Genomic DNA, 7991 nt, shown 5'->3' with positions numbered 1-7991 from the left:
CACTGTTACAAGAACAATGAAACACATGTAGATTTACATTCAGATTCTTTTAGGATAGGAAAAGAAGATAAAAAAAAAAGAAGAAGAGCAGTAACATAAGTATCTACACAAAAACGATAGATATGTATAAGTTATATATAAAAATATATGCCACATAATGAGCAGGTGCAATGTAAGGAGCAAGTGAGTGATCAGTGGAGTATAAGGTGCAATGTGATCAGCAGTACTGCACATTGAGTAAGGGGTAGGAATGCTGGTTGCTACTATAATAAATACAGTTATATAAATAGAGGTAGCAATGTTAGTTGCATTATAATGTAATGAATATGGTTTATAAATGCAGTGTAAAGCTCTGTGAATGCAGCAGTAAGTCAGAAGGCTTTCGATGGTGGAGCGGTTTTTGGGGTAATTGGGCCTGACGCAGCTGTCTGAGAAAGTGCAGCCTTTCTTGTGCTTTTCCTCCCTGGTGGGAAATGTATATGTACTGTATAGGATTCTGCAAAATGTGTATTTTTGCTTTACCTAGTCTCAGTGTATTTTCATGCTAAAACATTTGTATTATTACTTATATTCGGTTATAACTTTTACTGAATAAAAGAATCTAGCTCATTTACAGCCCTGTGCTCTCAGACAGATGGTATTACATGAAAAGAGGCTGAAAAGGGTTTTTTATATTGAGTTGAGTTGAATTGACAATGATTGTTTGGTAAAAAAAAAGAAGTTTTTTTCACTTAAGTAAAAATCCTTATCTATTTCAAGTAATACAGACGTTCGCGGAAGAATCGCACACTTTTTAGCAAAGTAGAAAACATCTTGTGTTCGATAATAATGTATTTGCATATTTATAGATTTCATTGATTTGGATGGATTTTAAATTCTAAATCATTTAAAATGATAAACATAGTATCTTTAGTTACGGGCTAACTATAACAAGAAAAAATCAAAAGTAAAATTTAGTGGAAAAAACTTTGCCAACTAATATCTTGTCAGTTAAAAATTGCGATGTGGATCCTATACCTTGTTCAGTCTTACCCGGTGAAGATTTGTTCAACCAATATTTTATAGTGTTCGGCTACAATACTTTGTGCCTAACTGTTATATGAGAGGCAAAAGCAGGCTGTTGTAATGCGAAAAATCGAAATAAACAACACTAACTATGTACAGTCACCTCTGCGTGTTATCGTAGACGACGGACAAACACACAAATGTACATTTTGCTGCATGTTCCTCCTTCTGTGCAGCAGTGTATGCACACAGGAAGTTTTGTTCACACCTCACTGACTTAAGTTGGGCCCCAAGAACGTCATTAATGTTGTGTATCGTGATCTTTATCTTAACATTACACTCTGTACCAGCTGCAGAGCAAAGTCTGAGGTACGGTTATTACTGTTTTTCTGTACAACCTTTGTCTCTGAAAGCCTTCTGCCTTCTGCTTTGAACTGCCACGAGCTAAAAATGTCAAATGATTCTTAAAGTCATAGAAAGAGCTGATGACAAAACAGGCCCCTGAAACCTACTGAATCAAAAGAGATGATTAAAATTAGAAGAGAACACTTAAAGATCCCAGCCACAGGAAATTCATTTCCGCTAAACAACTCACTGCCTGCCTACCCATGTTTTTCTCATCGGTAAATTTCCCCACCTTAACCTGTTTCTTATCACCACCTTGAATCAGCGATGCTCTAACTTATTGTGGCCTACAAGTGTCGAAATGCTACATATGTGGGTTCATCTCGCAGAGTCTGGCTTTGATCTAAGATCTTTAGTGTTTTACCAGCAGGCTCAGGATTCAATAGTCACCTTTTCAGTAAACTGGTATTGATACTCATGGATGATAGCTGAATGCTGTTCATTGTACAGAAGGATTGAAATATAGTTTTTGAAGCAATGGCATAAACATTACAGGTCAAATGAAGGTACATTGTACATCTAATTTCCCTAATATTCACTAATATCGAGTGAAAGAAAATAACGGAACCATGCTTTCAGTTCAACAACCAATATAGGCTGGGACAAGGAATGAATCTTTGTGCATTTTTTTGAAGAATAAAGTTGCATTAGTATTTTCCTATTAGTTTACATTCAAAAGCGATCAGGATCAGGTTCCAACAATTTTTAGCACGTTAATTTCCATACATACAAACTATAATACCCTCAGGTAAACAGCTAAAGGAGCCTTTGCATTTAATGTTCTCTGCTATCGCGGCTTGTTCTTTAGCAAACAGTACCCTCCTGTGGTAAGACTGTGTGTGCACAAACTTTATAATAGAGACACAGCAAAAAGAACAAAAAAATACTTTAACACTATAAAGTTGTGTTTAAATTTTACTGACGTAGCAGCGGTGCATAGCAAAAGTGCTCTGCAGCGTTTCCCTTTCACGTGGCGTTTCTTAGAAAGCCTAACTGTGACTAATACTGAACAGTAAAAATCTACTGTACATGGAGTGGTTCTTATATAGCGCGTGTCTACTGTATTTGAGAACTCAAAGGACTTTATGCAACTCGCCTCATTCACCCATTCATACAAGTACTTTTTCTTTTTCTTTTTTTTTTTACTATGTAAGTGCTCTCCGTCGCACATTCACACACATTTGTACTTCGATGGATGCGTCTTGCCCGAGGATGTTTGACATGCAGACTGGAGCAGCCGGGGATTGAACACCTGCTCTACCTCCTGAGATACAAACACCCCTGATGCTTCATCCTTTCTGTCTTTTTTTAAATGTAATTTTTACCTTAAATAAAATGTGTTTGCGTGCCTGTTGGATTCGCACAGGTTAATTGACATCTGTCCCAAGCTGTTGTAGCCAGAGGTTAAAGCGAGTGTTGACGGGGGAAAACCCTAAGTTCAGACAGCAGTACAGTGGAGGGAACTGACTCACTTCAGTAGAGTTGACTCGACTCTCGTGACTAGAAATAAGTCACACTGTAATTTCTATTGCGAGTTCCTGTAGATTTGATTTCTTTGTGGAAAGGCTGTAATCAGCTGAGCTGTGTTGGTCTTGAGGTTCAATCTATAATCACATGTTACATGAGCCATCATGACTACTTGCAAGTCCACAGCCAGTGGGAGAAGGCAGACACTAAGAGAGCGTTACTAAAAAAACATCGACACCTTAAATTTAAACTGGTGACTTGGACCCAAGTTCTTTTAAAATTGAGTGACATTGAAATAATTTTTATTTTAAAGCATTATGTATGTTAACTTCTATTTCAATGCTCATCAAGGCATAAAAAAAAAAAATTCATGTACAGAGAAGATTTTGAGAATGAGCGCATCCTGGATTCATTTTTTTATTTGAGGTGCTTTTTTGGAAGGGATGAAAGCTAAAAGATCGAAGTTGCTCTCAAGACACTTTTGTTTTCAATCAAATGTAAAATGTCCTGTTAAACCCACAAAAGAAAAGAAAAACTCCAACGCAATTTGGCACACAAGATTTATCAGCTAGTTTTTCTTTTCTAGTGCTATTACACCAGTATGAACTGAATATTTGTTTTACCACAAAGCCCACAATATTATCTAATATCTACTATCTATTATCTGAATCAATACTACATAAACACACACAATAGTATTAACAGACAATTTTTCTTTTTAAAAAGCAAAAGCTCTAGAGGGTTTAATTTAATTATATGAAAATTATAGTTGTTTTTTTTTAAAGGCTTATGTAATAACTACAACTTTACATGTGAGCTTTAAATTTCCATTTTATCAAATGTGTCTGCAAGCTAAAGACACATTTGCTATATTTTCAACTGACATTTTTATTCTCAGAGATAGAGAAAGATGTAAGACTGGAAAGAGAGAAGCAGTGGGTATACTGGGGCCTTTGGGGTGGACACCGAGTTATTACTAACATTAATAATTGAAATGTACACCATCTTAACATCTGTTTTCTGCATGCTGTTGTGACAAAGCACAGGCCGAACCTGAGTTCTGAGAATGCTGATATGCTCGCTTTGCTTCATTCCAGCCGACATACACTTACTCATACAATACCACACTTAAATACACAAACACATACCTTCGACTAACATAAAATAGCTTTCCAAGTAAACAATTTAAAAATATTTTAAGCTTTAATTTGGTTGCCTATCCAGGGTGTACCCTGTCTCGTGTCTCATGATAGCTTAAATAGGTTCCAACCCAACTAATCCTGGATTAGGGCTCGGGGATCCTGGTACTGATATCACATCCTAAATTGGTCTAGGGTTAAAGCGAATAACTTGGAGAGACTGTTTTGGGTGAGTTTGAAATTGTTTATTGCCAGATTGTTTTAAAGAAAGAATAAATGCCAAGCCTCACTTATTAAGAAAAAAACTCACCGGCTAAACAATTTAAATAAAAGAATAATAGAAGATACACCTACACCTCAACTCCCTGTAACTCCAGGATAAACAGGAGAATTTCCTCCAATCAAACTTTCTCTATCATCCTAACAAAACCAATGAAAAAAAACTATCCATCGAGAGTAACAAGTAGGGATAGAAATCTTGATATTGATATTTGGATGTTGTATCAAGCTTATAAGGGGGCGGTGTTTCAAAACACTGCTTTGAAATGTAGTTCAAAACGCCCACCTCACGTGACTGCGGCCAATCAAGGTCTTGGTGTGTTGCACCCCAGTTTCGATGAGTGGATTACTTGCTGCTTTTAGGTCGACTGACTGAGAACAGAACAACCTGATGACGCTGTAAACTCCCAAATAAAGCTCAAGGGTCATCGTCATCAGTAGCAACAGGATTGGCAGCAGAAGCCACAGAAAGAAGAGAGTTAATGGAAACTTTTTGACAGCGTGGCTGGTGCAACCCACAGTACACTGTGTTCCAAGGGCACGTGATCTGCTTGTTCATTAGCAGGAACAATGTGTGGTATATCCACACCTTTGTAGCTTGGCAAAACAAAGTAAGAACAACAAGTACTAAATCAAAATCAAGTGTAAAAGATGCGGATGAACAATAATATTGAACCTCTGGTGACCACAAATGTATGAACTTCCACTGCAACCAATTCATTAGGTGACAATGAAGCACAAATGGAAGGGGCTATCCCAGCTGTGATACGGTGAAAGACAGGGTATATCCTGGAGAGGCTGCTGGTCTATTACATGGGAATGAAGAAAACATTCACCCTTAAAGCCAATCTAGAATTGCCACTTTAGCTAAAGTACCTGGAGAGAACTTGCATAACCACAGGGAGAACATACAATCTCCATACAAAAAGGCCTCAGTTGACTATTGGATTCAAACCCTCTTGTTGTCAGCAGCAGTGGAAACCACCATGCTGCCCTAAAGCAGGTTTAAAATTAAAATCAAGTTGCAGGTTAATACAAAGCATATATAGTTAAGCTATTGCACAACCAAAGGCTTGATTCTGTGCTAAGACAGAAAAACTCAATAAGATGTGATCAGAGGCAGTAAAAGTGCTTATTATGTTGTTGGGGCTGATTTATACCAGCTCGACCTGAATGTCAACACTGTCTCTGTTGACATATCAGACTATCAACACCAGACAAAAGTCTAACTGGGCGCATAGTCATGACTCAAAACTCATGTGTGTGTTTACTTTATGAAACTCAGTCTGCTGTGTCGGAATATTGAAGATAAGCATTAAAAAGGGGAGGGCAGTCTTTGTTATGTGGATTGTGATAAAAAAAAAAACACCCATAATATCCAGGAGGAAAACCAAAACGAAACATAAAAATATAAAGGCAAAATGCTGTGTAAATTTATGCTCTGTCACTTCTTCACCCTGCTGAGTGTGTTTAGGTCAGCGGTCTCCAACCTTTTTTGCGCCACGGACCGGTTTATGCCCGACAATATTTTCACGGACCGGCCTTTAAGGTGTCGCGGATAAATACAACAAAATAAAACTAGTACTGGTACTGAAAAAAAGAAGATTTATTCACAACACACGTGAAAAGACCCAGGAAAACCGAGTTAACGATAAAAACGATAACAAAATAACGCTGAAAACCGATAAAAACCCTGAAAACTATACATTTCACACCTGAGCCTCAACTCTCGCGGCCTGGTACCAAACGACTCACGGACCGGTACCGGTCCGAGGCCCGGGGGTTGGGGACCGCTGGTTTAGGTAATTTGTGAAACTAAACAACAGAAAATAAAGACACCTATAATCAAAAAATTGTGTGTGTGTGTGTGTGTGTGTGTGTGTGTGTGTGTGTCTGGTTGAGATTTTGACCAATGGGGTGAGGACTTTTAGTCTGGACCTGACTTCCTCAAAAAGCCATCAAAGGTTTTAGGGTTTTAGGATAGAATAACAATTATGCTGGATTCTGACTACATGATAATAGAATGCTGCTTTGGGTGAGGCAACCTAAATGTTATAGAGTGTGTCATAAAGGGCAAAGTAAAAACAGGGTTAAAGAATTAATGCTACAAATATATTTGTTTCTTCTGTGTGTTTGTATTTTAATTTGGAGCTTTGAGAAAGAAACATGTCATTTTGTTGCCTTTTCCCTCTGCTATGTTGAATGCATGTTTGAAATGAAAGACTAATTCTTAGTATGAATACATAGTACACTGTATAAAATCCTAAAACACAGTATATACAATATTTGTTCAAGTAGGCCCCCTAGTGGCCTGTGTTTGGTTAAGCCCTGCTCCTGATCTGCTGCCACCACATGTTGGATGTGGAATGTCATGTAACTTGTGTGGATGTGGTGTTTATTTATTTATTTATTTTTTACAAAAGTTCAGAACAGTATAACATGCCAGTGAGCACAGATATCTGAATGCCAACAAATGCTATTCTGGAATATGCTTATTTTATAATTTGCATGTCTAGAGGAGAAAAAACCTCTGAATATCAAAACATCTGAAGAATGAATAAGAGTGGGAATGACAGGTAAGGAAGTGCCACACCTATGAGTCACACATACAGGGACAACAAAACAAGACCCAAAAAGAGAGTTAAAAAACAAACAGAAAGAGCAGGAGGCAATGGAGCTATTCATGAAGGGAAAAATGTGTATGCACTCAAGTACACATGTACTTTAATGTGTTTCTTGGAAAAAAAAAAAAAACCTTAATCTTCTGTTCTTCTGATGTGCTCTTTTATAAACAGATTTATAAAGTTTATAAAGTCTGAGACATTGTGATAGTGATAGATATTTATTGACTATCACTTTGAAAAATACACCATTTCTAACTACTGGTGACTAGTATACAAGATCATTTGACCATGATAAAAAAAAAACAGATTATTATATATCCCAACTTCCTAAATCATACATTTTTTTCAAATAAATAACAAAAGGATAGTCTTGAAAGTGTTTTAATATTTATTTTATTTATGTATTTATTTATTTGGGGACATTTGGCAGGGGTCCTGTGACGTCTGCCTTTTGCTGTTACATCACAACATTTTATATAAAGGTGTGATTCAAAAGCTATCTGTTATAGTGGAATTGATCTGTTTCACTGATGCATAAAAAAGCTGTTTGATGAGCTCTTTAGACTGTGCAAAATAGCTGTTACGCTCTCAGTGACTTCTGTCACTTGTGAGCAGAGTTTCTCCACATTAAAATGAGTAAAAACCTGCCTCCTGTCCACCATTACTGATGAGCGTCTTAGCAATAGGGGTGCTAGGCATTGAATCCAGAAAGGCCAAGGGTTTCAAAATTAATGCATTTGTGGACTGTTTTGCAATGAATCGGTAATGAAGAATACTTTTATTATAATGTTACATACTACTGCGCTGCCAATGCTAAAAGATGAGACACTACTGAACAGAAAATATGAGTGTACATTTAAGTTTCATGCTGTAAAAAATAACTATATAACAAAATAAATACATAACTACATAAAAAGAAAAATATCTTGAATAAAAAGTAAAATTTGTTCAAAGATTTATTTATGTTTAGTAATCTAGTAAAAGATTTAGAAATCCCTTGGTTCAACTCATTTTTATGTTTAATCTTTACATGTTATTTTCGTTTGTGCTCCAAATAAATTCACTAAATATA

General features: G+C 36.6%; 1 protein-coding gene across 2 annotated transcripts in view; it reads left to right on the top strand.

Moving 5' to 3' along the window:
- The window catches only part of mast4 (microtubule associated serine/threonine kinase family member 4), a 112200-nt gene that overhangs the window by 8025 nt on the left and 96184 nt on the right, over positions 1-7991 (top strand). The window lies entirely within an intron of this gene.

Source organism: Aulonocara stuartgranti (assembly GCF_965226115.1).
Source record: "Aulonocara stuartgranti genome assembly, chromosome: 7".
NCBI classification, from domain to species: Eukaryota; Metazoa; Chordata; class Actinopteri; order Cichliformes; family Cichlidae; genus Aulonocara; species Aulonocara stuartgranti.
Note: the sequence above shows the minus strand (reverse complement) of the source record. Positions and strands in the feature narration are given on the sequence as shown.